General features: G+C 50.4%; 1 long non-coding RNA gene across 1 annotated transcript in view; it reads left to right on the top strand.

Annotated features, from left to right (window-relative positions):
• Positions 1-4,065: 4,065 nt before the first annotated feature.
• The window catches only part of LOC121101293, a 381,066-nt gene continuing 359,599 nt past the window's right edge, over positions 4,066-25,532 (top strand). Inside the window, exons 1-2 of the long non-coding RNA XR_005833280.1 lie at positions 4,066-4,384; positions 9,459-9,566. This is a non-coding gene — a long non-coding RNA (uncharacterized LOC121101293). The remainder of the gene's footprint in view (positions 4,385-9,458; positions 9,567-25,532) is intronic.

Raw genomic sequence — 25,532 nt, 5'->3', positions numbered from 1 at the left:
CTTTCTCTTGCCCCTGCCAGGCTGGTTCCTCTGGTACCGCAGGGCTGTGTGCTGCACCCTCCCCACCAGGTGAGTAGACATTTACTGTGTAAGAGGCCACCTATACCCTGTAAAGTCCTCTCCTCTCACTCCTGGGGCCAGAGGAGCCTCGAGAGCTTTGATTCTCTGAGGCCAAATTAAATTTGTTTACAGCGCTCCAGAGTGGGTTTGGAGCTTGCTGTACACCCAGCTCTAAGAGGGCAATGATGCTGGTAAAATAGTTTGTCATGCTCAGACCTTGCCCTAATAAAGTGCTTATTACAGGAGCTTGTTTCAGGGGGGATCCCCCTCCACCCCGTTCTGTTCCTTCTAGTCCTCACCCAGGAGCTGCCTGGATAATCGAGCATTTGTTCTCCCTGAAGGAGTTGTCACTGTGTAGAAGGAGGACCTCAACAGTCAGGATGCGCTGAAATACAGTGTATGTGGCATCTTTCTGTCTGAGTTCATGGGTCTCAACGTGGGCATTCCAACAAACAGAGCTGACTCTCTTATTAAAACTCAGGGTGAAGCATTACCTGATATTATCTTGTTTGTGTCATGCTCTTTCCTGAAACCAAGGCAGTAATTTATTTTAACCTCCAATGAAAGGGCTTCCGGGAAATGGCAGTACGTTGGAGATGGAAGGGTTTGCAGGCTTACGGGTGCTCCAAGATAAGAGCCTCGTGGTTCTGTTGGAAGATTTAATATGGTTCTTATCTCTTTCATTGGCACTGTCTGAAAGAGGCTTAGGTGTTTGCAATGAGAGAATTAGCTACTTTGGGCACGAAACCATTTTGTACTAAGATGTTGCTGTCCCGGGAAATACTGTTTTATATTTGGAGACTCGTATGCTCCACTCTGCTGAGGATGGGTTCTGATCAGAATTTGGAATTGGTTGGTCACTGACTGACAGCCTCTTCCAGGTTCTGATGGCCCACGTATTTGCCTTTGTAGAAGTGATCTTAGCCGTGCATTTACATGATAGCGTGTGACTTCCTCAGATGCTGTTTGTTTCTTCCCCATCTATGAGTTCTGCAAGGACAGAAGTCATGTGTGTTTTTCACTCAGAATCATGCACCCAGTGTCCACTACGGTGCCCAACCATGGGAGATGCTTAAGAACTTCTCTGAATAAATCAAAAAGTTTTCCCACAGTTCTCTAATCCAGAGAGAGCTCCTGGGGCTGACCATTTGTCTGGTGATTTTACAAAAAGCCCCATGAAGGACCGATTCTAGCAAATGACCGAGTGACCTAACTGCAAAACTGCATGATACAGGTGACCATCAGAATAAAAGTGTTAAAACAGGTTCTGTCAGACTCTAAGGAAATTATGGGAAAAATTATTGTATTTTTAATTCTTCAAAAAGCTTATTTTTTTTCAAAAGCTTATTTTCTTGTCTTAACATGAGCTTTTCCTCCCTTTTTTTAAAAAGAAAAAACCAACCTACTAAATGTAGCTATGTAAAAATTGCTTGTTCAGAACTTTACAAGCTACAAAATGTATTATTGCAATCTGTAGTTATACAATAAACAGGCATGGAACTATGTAACAATTCCCAGTATGAAATAATCATAAAATCCAATATTACTTTTTCCCTGGTACAGCCTATATTTTTTAATAAACTGTCACTTCTTCTGCTCTCAGCAAACACCAAGTTTCCTTTGCAGCCTGAATTTTGTGCTTTGTCTCATCTTGAACATAACAAGCACGTGCTGCATCTTATCTTCCCTTGTGAATTGTCCAGGGATTTGCAGCCATAAACAAGTTTGCTTTTAAATCGGCCTGAACCTTTAGGAGCTGTCCAAACGCTGACTGCCTCTGGGGTGGGGAGGATGCACGGTTACGGCTGCACAGGTAGAACCAGCTATCTTTGAAGGGGTCATATGCTGCCTCTTGAAAGTGAACCCACCTGTCAGTGGCTGGGGTTGTATCCATGGTCTGGGACACCCCCCTGGCTGGAGCCCCCAGTATTTCCAGCACTGTCACTGGAGGGTGCCCCAGCATGCCATAGTGCACAACTGCCTTTCCAACTTCTCGTTTTCTCTGCACCAATTTAGAAAAACAGTTAGGGGTTGAAAAGGGGTATTAAAAAGGGGTTTTCCTGAGGTCCCTAAGGCAAGAATGGGTTTGTCTTTTGAAGAGGATGAACTCATCCTGATAGTGACCCCATCCCTCAGCTCTTCTCCCGGCCCCCGTATTTGTCCTCAGCGGAGCAGCAACGATTTCCCCACCTGGGGGCAGCAGGAGTTTAGGATGGAAACTGGCTTCATCTTTCAGGTTTCCATTTTAAATCTTTTATCCCCCCTAAGTCTAAATGTTTGCTTCGCCCCGGGGAGGTATGTTTTCTTGCCAAGAGTCTCCCAATTTTTGCCAAATGTAATTTCTGATGAGACTGGTGGGCTATGGGCTGGTTATTGATGGAGGGCGATAGCACTGTTAATAATAATAGCTTGAGCCCTGCAGTCCGAGGAGACTGTGGTTGACCAGACGGCCTGGCCTGGGTGGGATGCACCTACTTGTGGTGTATGGGATCGGGAAGCTGGCTGGTGTGGACAAGTGAGCCACATTCTCCAAGAGGGACAAGGTAGACATTTGATCTCCCCCCTTACTTCTCTAGATTGGCTCAGGACTCTAGTGGGGCATATGGGGGTTAGTCCCTCTACCCCTAAGTTAAGGGGCTGTTTGGAGACAGTCTCTGAGTCCTCAGTTTGATGGGGGTGGTGGTGGTGGGGGAGGTGGCAGGAAAGGGAGAGGCCTGGGTGCCTGGTGGAAGTCCTGGGGGCTTTGTGAGGAGGGCATCGTGGATGGGGGGGGGGTCCTGGGGGCTTTGTGGGGAGAGCAGCATGGATAGATCCTGCAGGACTCATGTGGCTACAGGAAGAGAGAGACCAGGTGAACTTACCCACCCTTTAGAGTGGGAGAAAAATCAAATTCTTGAAAGTTCGAGGCAAAAAACTACAGATTTGCCGTGAGATAATTGTGGCGAACTGTGCATATCTTTATATACTTACACATTATAACATCCCGTGAATGGCAGGTTTAAACTTTTTTCTCTAAATATGCATTACTTCAGAGAACGCCATACGCACTTTTGCCCTTGCTAGTGAGAGAAGAATGAGATTGTCTGGATTTTGTCTTTATTCATTTTCTAGACTGGATCTATGCCTCTCGGCTGGTCCCGCCTCCAGCACATGGGGCTGGCTGGGGAGGGGGCTATGTTGGTGGGGGCCTTGTTCCCACTAGCCACATAGCAGTAAGGTTCTTAGAACTTTGGAAATTGGAATAGTGTCACAGATGAAACACTGGGTTCTGGTTCGGAAAGACTGGCCACCACTGTGTCTCCTGTGGGGGGTAGGCAGCCCTGAGCCCTGGTGTCCTTAGCACATGCACTGTTAATAAGCACAAGAAGTTGGTAGGGGCCTGCACGGTGACCTTTCCTGGGAAGGTAGTGAGTTTCCTAGTCACTCCCTGCATCCCAGTGCGGCAGTCCCCCCGAGAAGTGAGCATCAGCCAGCAACTGCAAACTAGCGACTTCCCAGGTCCTTTCTAAGGACCAGAGGCTTCAGGCCACCAGATCTCGTGCTGGGCCCCGATGTTAGCTCCTGACTGTAGTTCACGTTTTGGGCATCAGAAGCACTCAGTAATGATAGTTAAACCAATTAATGGCTTTTTATGTATTTTCTCCAGATTGGTAAACAATTCCACAGCCGTCAGTTTAGGAGTCGAATATAAAGTGCGCTTCCCTCACTCCTGTCGTAGACCCTGAGTGCCCTCCCCAGAGGCAGCCACAGCCTTTGGTTCTCGGGGTACCATTGTTGAGGTGAGCCTGCAGATGCATGCACACACGTGTGCGCATGCTCAGAGCTCCCCGAAAACACGGGCATGCGCATCGCGTGCGGCCTCTTGGCCTGTTCACCCAGTGTGTCTTGGAAATTGTTGCACGTTAGCTCAGAGATCTGCCCCATTCTATTAACTGGCTGTCTGCAATCGCAGGAAATGGAGGGCCTGTAATTTGTTTAATGAGTCCCGCAGGGGTGATTTCCAGTTGCTTGCTGTTTTAAACCATCTCGAAGTCAACAGGATGGGACATACATCGTGGTGCCCATACGCTAGCATTTCCGTGACATTCAGTGCTGGAATTGACATTTCTGAGTCAAAGGGCAGATGCACTGAAAATACTGAGCGATGTCGCCCAAGTGCTTTGCACAGAGAACAGCCCGGAGCGTGAGTGCTGATTTTCACTCCTGGGGATACTCCTGCTCTCAAGAACAGAGCCCCCACCCACGCGGCCACCGTCCCCTGGCCAGTCACCGTAGCCTCGCGGACTTCAGTCATTAGTTGCTGCTTTCCCTGATGTTATGAAAAGTGAGTTTTAAAAACAGTTTGTCTCTGGAAATTCAAATTACCTCCCGCCACTGTTGTTTTGTGTGCGTGACGTGACATTTCAGATGAAAGAGTGGGTAAACCCCATGGCTGCACGTAATAAGTATTCAGTAAGTGTTGCTCCTTGTCCCCTTGAAGGATAATTGTCTGTGGCTGCTTTCCAGAAAAAAGGAAAAATTTGATTGAGGGTGTGTTAGGAAGAGGGGATAGGGTCTAGCTCGAGCTGAGACCCTACCTGGTGGGGGTGCCACGTCCCCGGTCCAGGTGACTTCTCCAGCAACCCTTTGAAGGGAGTGGTGGTACCTGTATTTACAGATGAGCAGTGGGGGCCCAGAGAGGTCAAAGTACTTTCTCAAGGTCACATGGTCAGCGAGCAGCACAACCAGATTAGGCCCCTGAGCCTCTGGTTTTAGCCTGCTCCATCGACTGTCAAGGTCAGCTCAGGAGCAGCACACTTGTATCTGAGGCAAGGGTTGTGTGGCAGAAGGTTTGAAAGCCTCTTTGTACGCATGCGTGCATGTGTGTGTGTGCATATGTGTGTGTATACACGTATGTAGATGGGGCTTGTACACGCGTAGCCCCCGAGTCTGAAACCCTCCCTGGGGGGACGCTGGGAGACATGTGCATGGCTTTGCTGTAACCCGCTACTTCCACGTCACTTTTGGAGTGTCCAGCCGAAAGCCTCCAGGGTTGTGTCCAAATTATTCAAGTCAGGAAATAAAACTGGGAGGGAAGTCATGTGCTTGCCTGATGCATTATTAATAAAGCAGAGGAGAACCCAAAACACAGTAAGATCTTTGGAAAAGTAATTTTCACTTTGATGTGGCCACATAGATTTTAGAGGGGAAATAGGGTCATTTTATACCAAGTTTCCTGAGCCTTCAAATGAAGCAGAGAAATTTATAATGAAGCCCAAAGGAAAAAATTTTGACAGGCACAAACCTGTAGTTTCCCATTATTAAGTGGACGTCTTCCCGAAGAATAGAATATTTGGTAAAGTATTTTCCTTGTAAGTGTTCTCAGCAGCGTTGGGAATACTTGAATGACAGCTTCAGCCGTGCCCTTTGTGCCACAGGACAGATGCAAGGGCTGGCGTCGGGGGGCCGGCCGGTTTCCATCCTCCGGAGGGGGAAGGCCAGCTCCCGCGCCTTCGCACCTGCGCACTGTCCCAAGCGCAGGTGAGGGATGTGCTGGCTGTCTGTTCGTAAAGAGGGTTGGCTTTTGAGGTGCCCACTCTTAGAACGCGGTTAATGGTTTGCTTGCTTAACGTGGATGGTGTGGCAAGTTTATAGAAGCCTGGTTCCTCCCTTTTGAGTGTACATGAAATACTCACATACATCTTCTCTTTCTGGGGCTGCTCGAACAAGGCACCACAAATAGGGGTGGGGTGCTGGAAACACCCAACTTTATCCTGTCACAGTCTGGAGGCCGGAAGTCCAAAGTCAAGGTGTCAGCAGGGCTGCATTTCCTCCAGAAACCCTAGGGGAGGATCCTTCCTGACTCTTCAGTTTCTGGTGGCTTCTAGTGTTTCTTGACTTGTGGCCACATCAGCTCCTCCCTGCCTCTGTTGTCACGTGGCCGTCTTCCCCGTATGTGTGTGTCCTGTTCTCTCCTTATAATCCAGTAGGATCTCACCTTAACTGAATATCTGCAAAGACCCTATTTCCAGTTAACGTCACATTCTGCAGTTCCAGGTGGGCATAAATTTTGGGGGGATATTTTTAAATCCACTACACCCAATAAATAGAATATTTAGCTTAAAGATGGATTAATTAGGAAAAACATTTTATAGGCAAAATTCCATGAAATAAAGAACTTTATTGTGTTGAGTGGGGACCTACCACCTAACTGGGGTATCACAATCCAGCTCCAGCTGACTTTGCAAATATATGCAAATGAAGAAGTGGCCGGGTTTAGGGGTTCTGAGCACAGAGTCCTATAAATTCCCAATTTCTCCTGTCATTAGAGGCTGCCAGGATTTTCTGCCAATGGACATAATAATGGACAGGGCCATGGGCATTGGCCCTGTATTGACTTTCTCCTTACCTTATGTTTTTGGTTGCTTTTAGTAAATTTCAGGTATAACCCACTTGAGTCCATTGTGACTGTCGAGTCCCTAACAGGGAACAGAGTTTCTAACAGCTTGGGGTCTGGTGGGTGGAGTCAGTCTGCTGCTGACCTTCAGAACCTGAGCATGGCTCTCAGGGAGCCCCCAGCCCTGCACCTGCAGGGGGCCTGCTCCTAGCACAACCCCTGAGTGAGAGCTCCCTGTACTTTTGGGGTGCCTGAATGGAAGTGTGTCGTAGGAATACAGACTTATCAGTACTTAATCCTCGAAATCCAGAGTCAAGGATTGTTTTTGCTATTTCCCTTTCATGGTATCTTCTCAATATTGTTTTGTTTGTCTTTATAACCAACTGGGCCTTTTTCTTCAACCAGAGTTTAATAATACAGGACTGTGATGGTGTGAATAATATGAAATAGCCCATGCCCCAAAGACTGTAAAAATAAAAGCCGTGGTTATGACGACAGGTGGGCAGGAAGCTGGCTCTGGTTTAAAGCTTTGTCGTCTGTGCGGGAGTACACAGAAGAAATGGATTCGGTCAGTGTGGATTCGGTTTCCACGAGTCCCTCCAGCTCTGAAGGCGATGCCCTGCAGGAGTTCTCAGAGCTCTCCCTCTGGCCTCATGTTCTCTTCCCTCCTGGAGTCAGGGCTGTGTTGCCTCCTGTTGCCCCCAGTCAGTGGGCCGGGGGGGCCGCTCTCATTTCCCACTGCCACGTGAAGCCCCCAAAGAACCCAGGAGCCTGGGGAGGCTTTGCTTCTGGGGTCCATGAGTGAGATCGAGCCAGGATCTTGTAGCTCCGTTGGAAATTAAACAACGATGCATCAGTTGTGTACAAATTAAATAAAAATAATAACAGTTTCTGTTGGTGCTTATATGTAAGCACGAAACCAGAAAAAGACTTTTCTTAGGAGAGGGAACTTTAGATTTATCTGTAATGTTTCATTTTTTCAATAATTTTTTATTTTTTTTAACCAAAGTAGTACATGGATGCGCTGTGAAAGTCAACAGCACTACCCTTCCCTCTCTTTAACAGTCTTGTCCCTGGAGAAAACCACTGTCACCTTTTAGCTCTTTCTTCTGAAATGTAAGCTGATGTATCGAAACAATGGCATAGATTGCTACTTTTGATTGTTGCATTTTGGGTTCGTTTTGACTTTCCGCTGACTTATGCTATTTGGTAATTTCTTTGTTTTTTTCTGTTCTCTGTTTCTGGGATTCCTGTTGTTCAACTATTGGGCCTCTTGGATGAATGCACCCAATTTCTTATTTTTTATCTCCTATTTTCTACCTCCGTTTTTTTTTTTTTTTTTTTGTTGTTGTTGTTGTTGTTGTTCACCTTTTGGGAGTATGTCCTTAATTTCATCTTTTAAAACTGTGGGGATTTTCCCTTAATTCTGCTCTTATGTGTGTAATTTCTGAGCGCACTCTCTCGTTATCCGAAGGGTCCCGTTCTATGCACACCTGCTCTTTTGTGCATGTGCCTCTCCTCCCTTCTGAGGATACTGATCATAGGTTTCCCCCCACAATACGTCTCTTTGGATCCCTGCATGTGCCTGCCACCTCTGAGTTTACGTTTCTTTCGCTGGCCAGTTTCATGCCCAGAGCCTTTTCTCATTGGCTTGGTTTGTGACTGCCCACTGATGCTGAAGTGAGAGGCCCCAGCAGCTGGTGGACGCTTTGGGCAGGTGGCACTTTCCGACTGGTGGTTCCATGTGGCTGCTGCCGGGAGCTGCTCGTTTTACCAGGAACCCGCGCTTGTCAGTGTCTGTGGTCTTCCTCCTGAGCAGGTGTTCTCCTAGAGAGGAACGCTTTGTCCCCTCTTCACGGGGTGTATGAGTTTGCTAGAGCTGCTGTAACAAAGCCATCACTGATGGGGTGGCTTAACAATAGACGTTTATTTCCCTGCCGTCCTAGAGGCTGGAAGTCCAAGATCAAGGTGTCACAGGTTGGTTTCTCCTGGGGGCTGTCTCCTCAGCTCGCAGACCCTTCGCTGTGTCCTCACGTGGCCTTTTCTCTGTGTGCTCCCATCTCTGGGGTCTCTTCCTCCTCTCAGGAGGGCACGGTCCAGTCGGGTCAGAGCCACACTCTTATGAGCTCATTTAGCCACACTTGCCTCTGGGAAGACCCCTCTCCAAGTAGTCATCCTGAGGATCGGGCTTCAGCGTGTGAATTTTGATGGGACACAGTGCAGTCCATAGTGTGGGGTGTAAGCTGGCTATCCGTGCTCTGTGAGCCCAGGGTGGGGGTGCTGGGGCCTCATGCTGAACGTTGACTTTTACTTAATGGCCTAGTTTTGGGTGCCTCATTCCATGCCTGTTTTCAGCTGGGCTGTAAATCCCGGATCTGGAACCTATCTGAGTCTTCCTCCCCAAAAGCCATGTCTTGTTTTCTCTTGTGTGTGTGTGGGGGGGGTAGGGTGGGGGGGTGGGGCATTGCTTGAATCTGGGCCTGGGGGGGTCGGAGCTGCTCCTCAGGATGCCTTTCACGACCCCTCCCGTCTGCAGGCCCCCCGTGCTCCTCAGAGTAGTGGGTCTTCCCATGCCCTTTCTCCGAAATTCCTGATTCTGCACCCCCTCACCTCCCCAAAAAGGTTTGGCTTCAGCTTCCTGCAGTCTGCAGAGTGGGCCAGCTCTTGCCAGCCTGCCTTCCAGCCCCTCAGTGCTGTTGGCCGTGCCCATCTGCGGTGGTTTCTGTCTCATCTTTGTCCTTGTGGGGCTATTCCTTTATATCTTATTGTCGTTGTCTTGGGCTGGGAGCAGGAAAGAGGAAGCAGCGAGTGTTCGATCTGCTGTGTCCGAGCAGAAGTCCCGTGTATCTGAGAAGTGACTCCTTACATGTGCAGCGCGTGGTGAGCCCACCAAAGGGCAGGCCTATGGACGTGGTTCCCATCTGCATCTTCACCTCCACGTGCTTGGAGAATGGGGGGGAATTTGTGTGACTTCATCACAGCACGGAGTTCAGGGAGTGACACTGTGTATGCCTTTTTTCAGAAAACCCGGAACGTTGGGCTCTCAGGACAGGAGCTGATGTTCCAGCAGCATCGTGGACTGATTTCATCGGGGCCCGGGGAAGACTGTGGAAATGAGCACTGCAGGGAGGTAAGGAGCCCTCTGTGGGGACCGTGCGGCCTCTGGCTTGTTTCCCAGTGAGCGCACTCCAGACAGATCTCTTGGAGTTTGCATCACCATCTGCTTGCGTTTTGAGTCTCAAGTCAAAATGTTTTTCCCCTCCTCATATGCATTTCCAGGTGTTTGTCATTATCTGATACGAAATTCATCCTTGCTTCAAGTCGATATTCTGTTCTGCCCAAAATTCAACACCTCTCTTCTTCCTATTCCTTCCTGTTGTTTAAACTCATATTTTGACCTTAATACCTTATCTTATCAATTTTTAAATAATAAAACAACCCAAGTGGGAATCTTCCTAATTACTTCCTTAAACTTTTATGGGTAACGTACGTGAATTTAGTGAAGCCCCGTGGATGAGTACCCTGCGCCGTTTCATGGGCTCTGTCCTGTGATGAGCATAATTAATGCCAGAGTCCATAAAAAAGCCGTGTTGTGTGCCTCATAAAACTTGGAGGAGGCATAAAATCCCTCTCGTGCTGTTGGTTGTCATGGTTACTGTTTGGGGAACGCTTTATTATCAATTCCCAACCCCTTCTTTTTCTTACCAGGATAATAATCCGTAGATTTGTGGCTCTCCATTTGCCCCTGGTGTGTATCTTGCTCGCACCGTGTTAAACGCCTGGCCCCGGCACGGGAGCTGGACACAGGGATGCTGGTGGGGGGGGGGGCGGTGGCTCACCGCGTGGCCATGGGGACGTGGGGGATCAGGCTTGACAGGTAAATGACAGTGCTTGGGGAACCAGTGTTAGACCACAGGTTAGGGATGACTCGACCGAGCAAAAGAGGGAAAGGAGGATTGTGTGTAATCCAAGGCAGCAGGTGGCAGACAGGGCGCTGGGGAAGGGTGAAGAGGTATGCTTTGTGCTCCGAGGAGACCGAGGGCCTTGGTGGACCCCTGGGCGGGGTGTGGGGGGACGGATGCCACCCTGCCCCAAGAGACAATTTCTAGCTGCCTGAGCTTACCTGTGAAGGGACAGCCCCCAGTGCAGGGAAGGGGTGAAGCAGGGCTGAGTGACCATCTGGGGATGACAGGGAGGCGTCCTTGGGGAGATCCTGGCCTCTCTGATCCCCACCCTGGGCACTGCGAGTGCCTCCTGGCCTGTGCGCGCCTCCCTCTCTTCTCTACGGGCTGCACTTTCCCCCTGGCTGGCCTCTCTCTTCCCAGTGTCCCTCCAGAGCCTCTGCTGGAGCAGAACTCTGCTTCATGACCAGCCCCCGATTTGGACGTCGCCCTGCTCCCCAGACTCAGAGTCAAAGCAGGGCCGCTATCATCCGGGGATCTGCCTGGTCTCCAGCACTAGACCACTGTGCCTCAGGCTTATCTGTTGTGTGACTGGAGCTGCCGGCCGTCGGTGCCTCCGCCGGGACCTCCCAGCTCCTGGTCTCCCCGTGTCACCCGCCCTCGCCTTCTTGCCCGGCCGCCATGCGGCCGAGGGGCTTGGGTTTCTTACCTTTCTTCTTTATCATCTGCGCTCTGCTGGTCACGTTGAGGTTTTGTGCACGTGATCCATAAGCAGAAACACCGCAAAGCTTCTAAAAAAGCCAGGAGGGAAGGGAAGTTTGTCCCTGAAGACCAAGCGTGAGGATGGAATCCAGCTGATCAATCTCTGGCTGTGGGGCCAAACCTCAGGGCCAACTCCCAAGGTGCACGTGCATGTCGACTTGGTCCCAGGGGAGCCAAGTGCCCGGGGCACCAGCACTGTATTCCCGGTTGGCGTCCTCACCTAGGTCAGTGCCTTCTGCCCGAAGGTGGGCAGAACCAGGGGCGGCTGCTTGGCCGCAACCACAGGGGAAGGAGGGCACAGGCTGCGTGGGTTCACAGGTGGGAGTTTGGATCCTGACTCCAGCCCTTAGCAACGCTGGGACCTTGGGCTGGTCCCACTGCCTCTCCGAGCCTCAGGTCACCTGTCAAATGGAGGTCACAGTGATATTTGCCCCATGTGCTATGGTCAGAGACGAAGAGGGTGACGCGTGGCACCGTGCCTGACACACGGCCAGCTCCCAGTGGTTGTTTGCTGCCGTAATTATTGTCGGTGTCAACATTAGAATTGCCCTGTAACTGTGAACGTGCCTTTGCTCTGTGAGTTTGGGTGACGTCAACACTGACGTGTCTTCTGTGTTCTGGAGCAGGAGAGGAGAATAAGGACGCATCATCGCCGTCTTCCTCTGAGGTGTCAGGGAAGGTTAAGGAGACAAGGGTTGGAAAGAGCTTCGAGGTTTCCGCGGAAGGCACGTGCTCCTCGTAGTTACTGGTTTTTGGTGGGAGGTGCAGCCTGGAGTTTTCTCTGGAGTGATGCCCATCGCCGTGTGGCTGACATGTCTGCACAGGAGTCAGGGAGAGGTGAGCACACCCTTCATGCCCAGCTCTTGGATGCATAGCAGGAGCCCATGGTGCCACCTCCAGGGCAGAGACCCGGAGGGACTCTCCGTCAAAGACGCCTCTCAGCCAGAGTAGTTGGGAGGAGAAATGACGAGAAGAGGACGCTGCCCAGGCCGTGGCCTTGGGGCTGTAGCTGGGAACTCCAGAGGCAGTGTGGGGACACCCGGTTTGCGCCGGGCAGGGGCCAGGCCATGTGCAGTAATGCCTGAGTGTCAGGTACTGTCCCTTTATCCTGAGCAGTGTGGTCACCGTGGTGTGGTGGCCATTCCCTGTCCTCGCGATCCGTTCTGCCGTGTGAGCGGTTCTCTCCCCTCACTGTGGAGTGGAGTGAAACCAGCAGAGACAATGCACAGCAAAGCTGGCTGGCCCGGTGTTTCAAGGCAGGTTTTTGAGTCTCTGGGTATTTGCAGCCTAGTGCAGCGCTGATCAGTGCATTCGCCTTGATAGTATTACCGGGGGGCGTTGCAAGTCTGTCGGTGCTGTGGACTGAATGTTTGTGTCCCCCCGTGTTCCTGAGTGGAAATCCTAATTCCCAAGGTGAGGGTGTTAGCAGGTGGCGCTTTAGGGGGTGATGAGGTCATGAGGGTGGAGCCCTCGTGAATGGGGTTAATGTCCTTACAACAGAGAGCTCCCTCACCTTCTCTCTGCCATTCGAGGCTGCAGCGAGAAGATGGTCATCAGCAACCCAGAAAAGGCTCCTCAGACCCTGACCGCGCTGGCTCCAGATCTTGGGTTTCCAGCCTCCAGAAGTGTGAGAAATAAATATCTGTTGTTTGCAAGACCCCAGCCCAGGGCAGTTTGTTGTAGTTGCCTGAACTGAGACAGTGATTTTTGAATCATGGAAAGGAGAGTTGGTTATAATCCTGGTAGCTGCCGTGTTTTGCTGTATTTGAGTTCGAAGCACTGTGCTTAGAGTTTTATGGAGATTATCTGTAATCCTCACAACGATCTTGAGGTAGGCGAGGTTCTTCCCAGTGAATGAGGAAATGGAGACCGTTCAAGATGGTTCCATACGCGGTAAGGGGCTGAGCCGCCGTAAGCTGCTCTCAGCTCAGCCCTGACAACTCGCCAGGGATCACAGCAGACAAAATTCCCCAGTTCTGTGAGCCTGAACGTCTTCTGCTGACTAAGCCGTCCTGACCATTAGTGGCCAGGGACACGTGGCCGCTTAGATCAGTAGGGCTTCTCCTGAGAGAACCAGGAGAACGTACCTGTATCTCTCTCTGTGTAGGTGTAGATAGAAAGAAGAAGGGATTTATGACAGGGATTGGCTCACATGGTTATGGAGGCTGAGAAGTCCCGGGGTCTGCCGTCTGCAAGCGGGTGGTGGGACTCAGTCCGAGTTAGGAGGCCGAGGACCAGGAGCACTGACGTCTGAGGGCGGGAGAAGATGGACATCCAGCTCGAGAAGAGAGAGCGAATTCATCCTCCCTCTGCCTTCTCTTCTACTCGGGCCCTCGCCAGATTGGATGAGGCAGCCCACATGGATGAGGGCGCTCGCTGGACTCCGTGACTGAAGGAAATGCTAATCTCTGGCGGAAACACCCTCACAGACGCGCCCAGAAGGAATGTTTGACCGGCAATCTAGGCGTCCCACGGCCCAGTCAAGTTGACACATAAAACTAACCATCACACCATTCAAACTTAACGTCATAAAATTGAGTAAAATATAAAAATCCAGTTCCTCAGTCACACTAGCCACTTCTCGTGGGATTAAAAGCCACGTGTGGCGAGCAGCTACTGTTTTGAACAGTGTAGACAGACTATCCACTGGTGCAGAAAGTTCTATCAGGCGGCACCAGACGAACTTATGTCATTATCTTAAATGAGTCTGTGGGTGTTTAAATTCTTTGAGATGGCGGTTCTTTAAAAGAAGTAGGCCGAGGATGTCTGAGTGCCGTGGGCTGGGCCAGCTCTCAGTGGCTGACTCTTCTGAGGCCTCTGCCCCGGGCTGGCTGTGTCTGATACTCCCGTGTCCTTCCCACGGGTCCCTGGGCTCAGGCTGCACACTGTCTGTTTGCCCCCGTGCTCATCTTCGCGTCCAGGCCTTGGGGTCAGTCCCGCGCAGACTGGGAAGTGATGTAAACTTCTGATTTAAATTCGGTTTCATGAAATGCAGTCCAACACCAATAGAAGCAGAGTCAGTGCTTCTGTGTCCCTACAGTTGAGGCGTGGTGGCTCAAAGCAGCGCGTGTTCATGGTCTTGTAGTTCTGAGACCAGAAGTCTGGAACCAGCTTCGCTGGACTGAAGCAAGGTGTTGGCAGGGCCGCCCTGTCCCCAGAGCTGCTAGGGGAGAATACTTTCCAGCTTCGAGAACTGTACTCCTTTCTGGCCTTGGCGCACATCCCCTCCTTCCTCTTCCGAACCAGCAGCATGGTGTGTTGCGTCATGTGACATGTGACCCTCTTCTGTGTCAGTCTCCTCGGCTTCCGACTTACGAGGACCCTGGTGATGGTATTTACGGCCCACCTGGATGACCCAGAATGATCACTCCACCTCAAGGCCTTTAACTTAATCTCGTCTGCAGAGTCTCTTTTGCCGTATGAAGAAACATTCACCGGTTCTGGAGAGTAAGACCTGGACGTCTTTGGGGACCGTTACTGAGCTGATCACAGGTCATAGAAAGAGCTCCCTGGTGAGCTGTTTAGAGTGGTTTAGAGCAGTTTAGACGTCTGCTGTCTAACAAAGCACCCCAAATGTCATAGTTGAACTAAACTATTTTTTATTTCTCATGCGTCTGCGGGTCAATGGGGTGGTTTTGCTCTTCCTGGGCCAGGTTTGGCTGGTCTTAGTTGGGCTTGCTTGTGTGTCCGTGATCAGCTGGCGGGTTGGTGGGACTAGAACAGCCTTGGCCGGGACAGCCCACCCCCTGTGATTCTAGGTCATGTCCCTCCAATTCTCCAGCCCACATATCCTCAGGCTGATGTGGCCTGGAGATCATGGTGATTGTAGGGAAGCAAGAGAGGGAGCAGAGTCACATGAGCCCTTCGTGACCTTCTTCCTGATGTCAACTTTGTTACTATCCCCATGGTCCAAGCAAGTCAGGTGGGCCAGAACCAGAATGAAGGAGACTACAAAGTTATGGGGCAAAGGTGAGGATACAGGGAGATCCTTAATGAGAGACATTGATTCAACCTGCCACTTTGGACATTGGAGTTGGGGGAGGGGGGCTTTGAGTTGCTTGCTGTGTGATTTCGGGCAAGTTACCTCTCCTCTCTGAGTCTCCATTTCACCTTTAAACGGGGTACTAAACGTGTATAATAGAGGTGTTGTGAGGATTGTGTGAAATTATGTATTCAGAATGCGCAGCCAGATTCTAGGAATGTGGTTAAGTCCATATTAGCAGCTGTTCCTCCCGAGGTAATTGTTGTGATAATGGTAGCAATTATTATTTTATTTGTGGTCGCCATTGGGGCCGTTTTGTGTCCCATGTCACAGCTCTCTGTCCCGTCTCCTTGTGAGGGGAGAGGGCCCATCAGACTCTGAACTCAGGGAGCTTCCACCTGAAATTTTCACGCAATCCCACCCCAAGCAGAGGCAAACGGAGATTCGTGCACAGAGCAGTGTAAATGAGTTTGTGCAGCTCTAAAAAAGTGTGAGTGTACTTTGTCTTTAAGATGAAATCTAATTTTGTTCTTCATGCTTCAAAGTGGAATTAGTGTGATTTTAATAGCAAATTTGTAATTGGCTTTAACTATTATTTTTTAAAAAGTGGTTACTTTTCATGTTGACATGTAAAGTGGAAATGCGTAAAGTCAGGCTTAAAGAGTGACAGGACTTGAGTTTCCTGTCCTTGGGCAAGCAGCTGCCAGTTAAAAACAAAGGGGAGGTGTGACGAAGTTGGAAGCTGCCCAGAGTTTAAATGAGCAGAACAAAAATCTTGTGGATCATGAAGGTTTTTGAGCTTCAATTTAGCATTAAATTACTCAGATGAAATATCCAAAATAAAGAGGCCTTTTTTAGGGGGGAGGTGGAATTTTATTGCCTCCAAACTCAGAGAAAAGTAGGATGAATATGCATGAAACTGATGAGAGAGCCACAGTTCGGGTTTTAATTTCCCAACCACTAAGTGTTTTCAAAACAGTATTTCTGAAAAATGATTTTAGTTTAATGGTATTGGTGCTGGTACTGCTGCTGTTGCAAAAACACCCTCTATTTTGTAATTGCCTGTGGATTCAGTTTGCTCTGGACTCTGACGTATTGCAGAGCAGACACATCTCCCTTCTCTTGACATGTCTCCCCTCACCCTCAAGGGCTTCCTCCAGAAAGCCTGAAAGTACTTCTTGACAACCTTAAATCACTTATTTCTGTGACACATGGGCTTGATGGTTTCCAAGAGAAATACTTGGAGATACAAATGCTTCCCCGAAATCCCCCAAATCCATGGTTTTGCCATGTCTTTACCAAGAGTGACAGGCGATGCACTTGTGCTCATGGTCTCAGATATCGGGGTGCTCGACTCTTGGATTCATCCCTGGAAAAAGAGGAATCCTAATGTCAAGACGGTTTATTTTTAACAATGACAAGTGTTGGCTATTTCTAATGTAGCTATTTCTGATCTTTGAAGTCTGGAAGGCTGAGTGGCTGTCGACTGATATTGAATGCCGACCCCTGTTCATGTCCTGGCTTTATTGAGAAATAATTGACACATAACACTGTATAAATTTAAGGTGTGTGGTGTATTGATTGACACACACGTATCGCCAAGACGAGCGCCACTTAGCTTTAGCTAATGCCCGTGTCACGTCACATGGGTACCATTTTCTTTCGTTGTGAGAGCACTTCACATTTACTCTCTTAGCAATTTCCAAGTAGATAACACAATATTTTAAACTATAATCGCCATGCTGTACATGAGATCCCCGGTGCTTATGCATCTTATAGCTGGAAGTTTGGACCAACGTTCGCCTGCTGCCAGCCCCTGATAAGCACCATTCTAGTCACTGTTTCTATGATTTCACTTTTTAAGTTTCTACACATAAGTGACATCATACAGTATTGTCTTCCTCTGTCTGACTCATGCTGGGCTGGTTCCTCGACCTCTGAGCCTTGGTCTTCTGGGCTGTAAGGTGGTGGGGAGAATGGTCCCAGCTCCGTAGGTGCGTCAGGGTTGGCTGCAGAGAGGCCAGGCTGAAAGCGTGCTGACAGTGAAGCAGGACCGGGGCACAGGGTTACTCCTACTGTGCTTTCCTCAGTCGTCCTGACACCTCCTCTAACAGCACCTGGCCAGGTAAGCACTGAGGAAATGCTGAAACGTGTTCTATTTTTAAAGCCAGTTGCTCGAGGGGGCGCCTGGGTGGCTCAGTCGGTTAGGCATCTGCCTTTCAGCTCAGGTCATGATCCCAGGGTCCTGGAATTGAGTTCTGCGTTGGGCTCCCTGCTCAGCGGGGAGTCTGCTTCTCCCTCTGCCTGCCGCTCCCCTTGCTTGCGCTCACCCTCTCTGTCTCTAGAAAAGAAATAAATAAAATCTTAAAAAACAAAAAAGCCGGTTGCTTGACATTCTGTGTTTGTTAACAAGCAAATTCGGACTTTCATTTGATGTTAACTCCACTTTAAACGAAAGCAGACTGTGTCTGTTTTCCTAACTCTGAACACATTATATCTCATTTTCTAATAGATTTGATGTTCTGAACATATTTTATGCTGTTACACATTTTGTACTTTTACATAATTAGGAAGGTGATTGCTCTGTTAATTTAAAGCAAATTTAGTAGCAGCCAACTGCACAGTTTGATGGAGGCCCCCCCCCGCCGCCCCGCTTGAGTCCCCAAGGTTACCTGTTGCATGTGGGTGGGACCCGGTCTTGCATACACAGTGTCTGGCCCAGGGTCTGTCATGTAGAAATTGCTTAATATGTTTGCTGATTGGCTAAAAAAGAAGCTGCAAATCACATCCTTCAGTGATGAGAAGGAACCCTCTGGACCCTGTCAGAGAGGATGCACTTTGAGCACGGTGCACATTCCCCGTGGAGGGTCCTGGGCTCCTGACGCAGGTGCTAAGACATTTAACTCGCAGGAAGGGGAAGCAGGTTTGGGCAGAGGGAGGAGCGGAGCTGCACCTGAGCCCTCCTGGCAGGGAGCACCGAAGCAGTATCACCCGTCAGAGGTGTCCTGCTTCGGGCTGACATGGCCTAGGCCCTGGATGCTGGCTTCTCCAGGAAGGGTGTGCTGGTGAATGTTTAACCGTTTGGGGGGAAAAAACCACCCATGCATTTGTAGCATTTGCCAATTCCCATGGTGTAAATACTACCAGGGCTGATTTCTAGCTACCAGTGTGCCTGTCTCTGACCACAGATTTGAGAAGAAATGTATACATTTGGTTCCCACGGGCCAGAGCGAGCTTGCCCTGGCGTCCAACCGACAGGTGGGGCCTCAGGCAGGCGGCTCTCTGCAGCTGAGGCAGGCTCAGGGGAGCCGGCCGCTGGAGCCTGGGTGCTGACCTCAATCTCCACAGCTGGGCAGGTCCTTCCAGAAGGGGAATCCGCACATCACCACCACCACCATGGTTTCCCCCTTGTATATCTTGGATGCACTTCTCCATATGCATGGGGGAGCAGCTACTGCAGGATTCCAGAGGGCCTTTTTTTCTTGGAAGAGGGAGGTGGGTGGGATCAATAACAGTGTCTGGCATAGCACTTGGTCTCAGGGCCATGACGAGCTCATTGTCTCTCTTGTTCAGTGCCCATTCTAGAAGGTTCTGGCCTTCAGTGGGCATGTATGCTTGCTTCATGCTTTGTACGGTGCACGGCCAGACCTCTGTCCTGAGGGGTCTGAGCCCTGGTCACCATGCCCTCCCCGAGACATGGGAGCTGCATTTGTCCATTTAGTATGACAGTCCTTCTCCATTGTGGTGGAGTGTCCTCCCAGGGGTCCACAGGAGGGGACACATGTTGATCTTCTTATCCGTGAGGACATTCAGTGTCAAGACTCCCCTCCACCCTTCCAAAGAGGTGACGTCACTGCTCTTTCCTGCGATCTGCCAAATGCAAACCCGTTCTACTGTTCGCAGCACCACAGTTCCTTCCATTCATCTGACCTCCTGGCTCATCGCCTCCTGCCATGAATGATGCTGCCTGTTGCCCAACTTCCAATTCACCCTCCAGATTTCAAGAGTTCTCTATCACTTTAGAATAATTTGTTACACCATCTTGAAAGCAGCTGGCAAAGAGGTGTTTCCAAGAATGGACTAAACACAGGTCCTTTTTTGGATGTGCAAATTTGACCCCTTTGGTGAAATACCATTTACATGGTCTAGATACACATCATATGTGACCTTTTTCTTCCGAAGGAAACTTTTGGGAACCACATTGAGTTTTCATAAGAAATATGGTTTTTCTCCATAAGAGCTTGTCTTTTGTATTGGGCAAAAAATATCCACCCATCCTTGAAGAGGACAGAAAAAGCTGCACCATCGTGCAGAACCTCTGGAGAAAGCACCAACTCCTGAAAGCAGAATTCCAGGGAACACATTGTCCACACAAGGATCTGCAAGAGCGTGTGGAACTTTTAAATGCAAATATAGTGGAATCGATGGTTTTTTGAAAATGTATAACATGACGAGTGAGTGCTGTCAATGCAGCGTAATTACCTGAATCCTGTGGGAGCAAGAATCCCTTTGATGAGAACTGACTGTGCTCGAATGAAAGGAAGCCCGCCTGTGAACACGCCGTGGAGGAACACATGCCCATTCTTGCCCGGCTTTTCATGATGTCAGCGGTCCTTTAACAAAACTCCCAAACGTGTTCTCCCTCCCAACCACAGAGAATGTGACCATGTACCGTCGCTCAAGAATCATACCGAGTTTCATTAGGTTCACTTCGGATTCTTACTTGGGAACCAACCTTAAGAGTGGTTTGGGCTCAAGTATATTTCTTTGTGATTACTTCATCTTAGGTTAATTTGGACTATCATCTGAAAGATGCATGTTTTCATGGGGGGAGATAGTGTTATTTTTAGATCATTCAAATTCGACAAAACATGACTTCTAAAGAGATGTTGGTGAGCTTGAGCCTTTGGGTGCTGATGTTCAAACTGCTTTATGTTCTGGTTTCCATTCCCTTGAAGGCTTCAAGGAAGTCCTTGGTCTTTGTAGATGCACTGGCCAGCGGAGATGAAAGTTTGGACTTCTGGGAATGGTTTTCCCACCGTGGTGTCTGGTACCCTTAGGAGCCCCTGGCACCCAGATGGACCATGCTGCCCCTGACTTCATGATCATGGGATTGGTCGTGACGCTGCTGTGTGTCCGCCATCCTTACTCGGCATGCCTGTGGGTCCACTCGTGGTTTCTGTGTGCCATTACCATGTCTTCTTTGCCTGAAACAAAAATATATCCCCTGGCACAGAAGAACACATTCCCCATCCCCCCTTGCTCTTCAGGAAGGAGGCTTCACATTTTCACATGGTCTCCACGCTAGGAGTTGGGTTAGAGGCATCTCAAAGACAGATTCCAACTGCCATGGGGTCCCTGGGCACGGCTGTTCTCCCAGATCATAGCTCTCTGCCCTTTGAACCTTCAAGGTCTTTTGTTGATAGGAAAAGGATTTTGCCAAACATGGCTTTTTTCTTTAAATCCTGAGGCTTTCAATTTAATAGCTTCTTGTTTGTAAATCCGTCAGCTCCTGAAGAAAGAGGTCAATCACTGAGCCATGCAACTCCATCTTTTACTCAATAACAAAATCCATATATATTGGGTTTTCCAGGGTCCCAAAGGGAATCATTATTGGAATAATCATTTAAAGGCATGTCTTTGCAGCGTTTTCCCAGAAATGGGATGTCGGACCTATACCTCCTGTATTGGTTTTCCAGGGCTGCTGTAACCAGCGACTGCATACCGGGGGCCTGAAGCCACAGAAATGTTTTCTCTTACAATTCTGGAGGCCTGAAGTCCAAAATCAAGGTGTCCGCATGGCTGTGCTCGCTCCAGAGGCTCTAACAGGGAACTCTTCCTTGCCTCTTCTGCTTCTGGTGGTTCCAGGCAGTCCTCAGCATTTCTTGGTTTGTAGACGCGTCATTCCAACTTCTGCCTCTGTCTTCACATGGCCTTCCTCCTGGTGTCTGTGCCCTCTCTTCTTCTGTCTCTTATAAGGACACTCGTTGTTGGACGTAAGGGCCACCCTAAACCCAGGATGATCTCATTTTGAGATCTTTAATCCTTTATATGAGCAAAGATCCTTTTTCTACATAAGGTCACATTCACAGGTTCTGGGGTTAGGACATGACATACCTTCTTGGGACCACCATTCAACGTCTAGACCTCCTTTGTGTTTTGTGATCGGAACATACGCCCTGTGGATGGTGCAGGCCACCCAGGGGCTTCCTGCGTCTGTAGCTGTTCTTCCTGCTTTTCCAGGGACTCCCCATAATCTGGGTTTCTGGGGCCACTGTGCTCTCTGCTCAAGTTCTCACCACCATTTCATCCAGAGACTTTTAATCTCCTGCCTTTCTTTAATGGGCCCATTTCCTTTTTAAAGTAGACCTTCTCCACACTTGAAAGTAACAGCCACGTGAATACATGGCTGATATTGAGCCCACTGCATTCTCCACGACAGATGCCAGCTCACCTTGTGAATATTGGGACAGAGAAACAAAAACAGCTAGAAAGCATCTGGATGAGAACTGGAAACATGGGTTTGGACATGGACCTAAAGCTTCTTTCACAGATATTAGGCTAATATTTACCTTAAATTATAAGGATGGGAAAACCATGTAATATGTTTGCTCATGCTTGAAGAGGGGTTGGGGATCAGCCTTCTCCTTTTGGGGTGTGTTTGTTCATCGGCACTAATTTTGTGATCCAAATAGAAACTGCTTTCTTCTACAGTAACTCACCGCTGCTTGAAAGGCAAACCCCTGATCCAGTCCTTGCACACCTCCAGCCAGTGTCTTAAGTGTTGGGATGCACCCCATTTCCGGTCCCCGTGCCCTACACCTTCCATTGAGAGGCATCCTCCGAGAGCTCTGGACAGATGTAGGTCGTGAGGCTGTGTCTGAGCTCCCTGGTCTTGCCCGACCACTAGATGGATGTGTGGCACATGCCGTGGTCGGCTCTGCCTCCCTGAGTCAGGCTGGAGCAGTGACTCTCCTCCCAGGGGCTCCCTGTAGAAAAACCTGCACGTAGCTCTGGGAAGCTCTCATTTTCCATTGCGTTTAAGGGGGATTTTAAGGCAATAATCCCGCTTCTAGGAATTCATCCTAGGGAGTATTTATATTTAGAAATATATGCACAAAGTTACTCATTTGCCATAATCTGGATGTCCCTCAGCGGGACAGGGGTGATGTAAGTTAGCGCACACACGTAGAGAGCAGGTCCACAGCCCTTCGGAGGATGGAGCTGGATCTTGAAGGAGCACCTATGGCCCCAAGAGGCAGGGGAGGGTCGTGGTCGAGAGTCATGGCCGTGGACCTAGAGCACCTGCACTCACACCTGAGCGCTGTCACCTGCTGTCCGTGGCCTTGGGTGGATTACCAGGTGCTCCGGGCTCCGCTTCCTCCTCCGTGAAGTGGGAGGGTCCCAGGGCTTGCATCATAGGGGGGCCTGAGGGTTAAATGAGTTCACGAAGGCAGAACACTCAGAACAGGGAGGGAGTGCTCGGCAGGGAGGAACTCACGAGGATTAGCCATTGTTTCAGACGTGCCCTTAAGTGAATAAAACGTGGTGCCCACGAGGATCCTAATTTTTGTTGTATATGTGCTGCAATCGGTGCCGATGTGTTAACACATTTGTGGGAGGAGCTTGGGATTTCTGGTGATTCTATGAAGTCATTTGTTCCATCAGGGCCTTGATTTTGCTGTTCTGCTTCGGATTCTTTCACCCGTTCAGTGACTGAACAAATACCCACTGGGCGGGCCATGGCAGTGGAGAGCAGAGGGTCAGTGAAGTCACAGACACGATGCCTCCTGAGGGAGGAGCTGGAATTGCACAGGCATGTAATTAATCACTCAAATCACAAGTGTGGTGAGAGCCAGGGAGGGTGGTACGGCTGCCTCCTCGTGGGGCCTGGAGGTCCCTGGAAGTCGTCCTGCTGGGCTGATCTCTGGAGGATGAGCCGGGATTCCCGGGGGCGGGTGTGGGGGGGTATTTTGGCAAAGAGGGCAGCAGCTAGGAAGGCCTGGGAGCTGGGAGGGGAGCTGGTGGCAGAGGAGATCCTTTATGGAAGCAAAGAGCCTTGTAGAAAACAACCAGCCCCATAAAGGCTTTAGACAGTGGGGAGATGAGATTGAATGCAGGGTTTAGAAACATCCCCCCAGCTGCCCAGTGGAGAGTGGGCTAGTTGAGCTCCCAGCCGCAGAGACATCCTGGGGAGAGGTGAGGGTGGCTGGAATGGGGGGCTCTGGACAGGGGGATGAATTGATTGCCTTGAAAGACAATCTAATTTAAATTCAGAGAATCTCCCAGTTTAACCTCATTAAAAAGGAATGAAATTCAACACGGGAGAGCTTGGTAAATTAACACATGAATTGCTGGGAACACAAGTAGTCTGGATTAAAACCTTTTTAAAAGCAAATAAATATCTAGTGGGACAGGACGCACTGCCTGGCTCACTTAGCGGGAGGCTGTACCTGGGGGGCCCCAGGGCCAGGGAGCGGCCAGCTAGGCTGTGCACTCCTCCATGCTCTGTTCCCTGGGACACCGGGGTGGGCTCAGATGCCCAGGTCTGAGACAAAGGCTGGCCGCCTTCCCAATCTGGCACTGCCAGCAGGGAGGGCTGGCTGGATTTGAAGGGAATGAAAAACAGGGAGCTTGGCAGGCTTTTCTGAAGGCTGGGCCTCCAAGGCCGGTGTGCCACCAGGGTTCGGGCCTGAGGCCTGGGGATGCCTGACCCTAGCAGCTCTCACTGTGAAAGTGACAGGCCGAGGCCACCGGTGATCCCCCCATCTGTCAGCGGGGGACGGACAGCTGCCCAAAGTAAGGCTCTGGCAGGGCCGCCTACCCGGGCATCCCCTCAGTGACCATCGATTAGCAGCAGGAAAGAGGGGCCATGAGGTCATTTCCTCTGGCCCTTCTCCCGCCTCTGAAAGGAGACCCAGGTGCTTTGGTGGTCAGGGTGTTTGGCTTCCTCTGTGGCCGTGTCCACGTGAGGCTGTTAGAATGCTCGAAGGAAATGTTCTGTGTCATGTGCATCGCAGCCCTGGCTTTCAGCCTGATGGGTCTGCAGTGAGCAGGCTTGCAGGCGCTCGGTCTGGTGCCCCGTTTTCCCTGCATGGACAGCCCAGGCTCTGTGCTCAGCTGCGGTGGTGCCGGGCGTGGTGGCTCCTGGGTGCCTGGCCTGGGCTGTGGAACCAGAACAGGAAACCAGCCTCTGCCGTGACGTCCTCCACAGGACAGAGACACCGAGGCCTCTGGGCTTCCAGTAGCACGTGTTCAGCAGGACATCAGAAAGTTCTAGGACCCAAGCTGTCTCTGCAACCCACTGACTCAGGCAGAAGTGGGCTCTTCCCTGGTGACCAGGTGGAAACAGGGCGTGACCTCAGCTAATTCTGGAACCTGGGAGGAGGGCGGATTCATGGATCTGTTGCACATCACTGAGGGTGATGGGGTGGGTAACACAGGCCTGGAGATGCTGGAGACCCAAGTTTGGTTTCACACGTGAAGTTCCCGTGTGGAAACCGCCACAGCACAGGACCAGTGTGGGAGCTTGGAATCAGGGTGGGGCTGTGGCTGGGTGGTCACTGTGTGCGGCAGTGGGCCGGCTTCTCTGCCTCAGTTTGAACACTGTCTCAGGTGGCATATGATGCAATCCGGCCAGCCCCAGCAGTAAACAGATGTATGGGCTCACGTGTCTGGACAGGCCTGGGGCCCACGCTGCTGGGACAGTCCCAGGATCAGAGGCCCTGCTCACACTCAGCTCTGCTCCTGGAGCGGCCTCCCTCCTCGGGGCAGAAAGGGCCACTTCACCTTCTTGTTCTCATTTCCCTGGAGAGACCAAGGGACTGAGTCTCCTTGGCCATGGTCAGCCTGTCCCATGACCTGGGCTGACTGAGCCCTACACCAAGCACCAAGCCCAAAAACGCGGGCTCTGCGGGTGAGTTCCAGGCCTGGAGCTGGAGTCTCTTGGAAGTATGTGGGGTGGGAGTGGCAATGGGGGAGAGTTGGTCTGCTCATCATCCCCACCGTGTCACCAGCATTTGGGTATTTTAAATCCCTCTCTCTAGGTACCTCTTCTTTTTCTTCAAATCAGTACGTTTTCATTGCTGAAATTTCTGAATAGAGTCATTTACAGCACCGTGGCTTTTACAACTGTAATTGCCAAAGAAAGCCCTGGGCGGGAAAGGGCATTTGTTGGCTCTTGTAAACAGACCTGCAGAATGAGAATGTGGTTTTCCTGTCAATGATGGATGTGATGCTGTCCTGCTGTCGCGACTGGTGGCCCCGTGGCTGTGGTTTTGGGTGTAGAAGACGCTGCCCTCTGTGCAGCCCTCACTCCCAGCTGGGCCGCTGTGGCCCTCGCCCTCCCGGGAAGTCCCACGTGGAGGCCCCTGGGACGGGGGCCGGTGGAAGGGCTCACTGGGCCTTGGAGAGGACCCTCCTCCATAGGGGAGGGGTCAGAGGTGCGTCC

This window comes from Ursus maritimus, unplaced genomic scaffold (genome assembly GCF_017311325.1).
Source record: "Ursus maritimus isolate PB19 unplaced genomic scaffold, ASM1731132v1 scaffold_7, whole genome shotgun sequence".
In the NCBI taxonomy this organism is placed as follows: Eukaryota; Metazoa; Chordata; class Mammalia; order Carnivora; family Ursidae; genus Ursus; species Ursus maritimus.
This window is presented reverse-complemented; position numbering and strand designations above follow the sequence as displayed.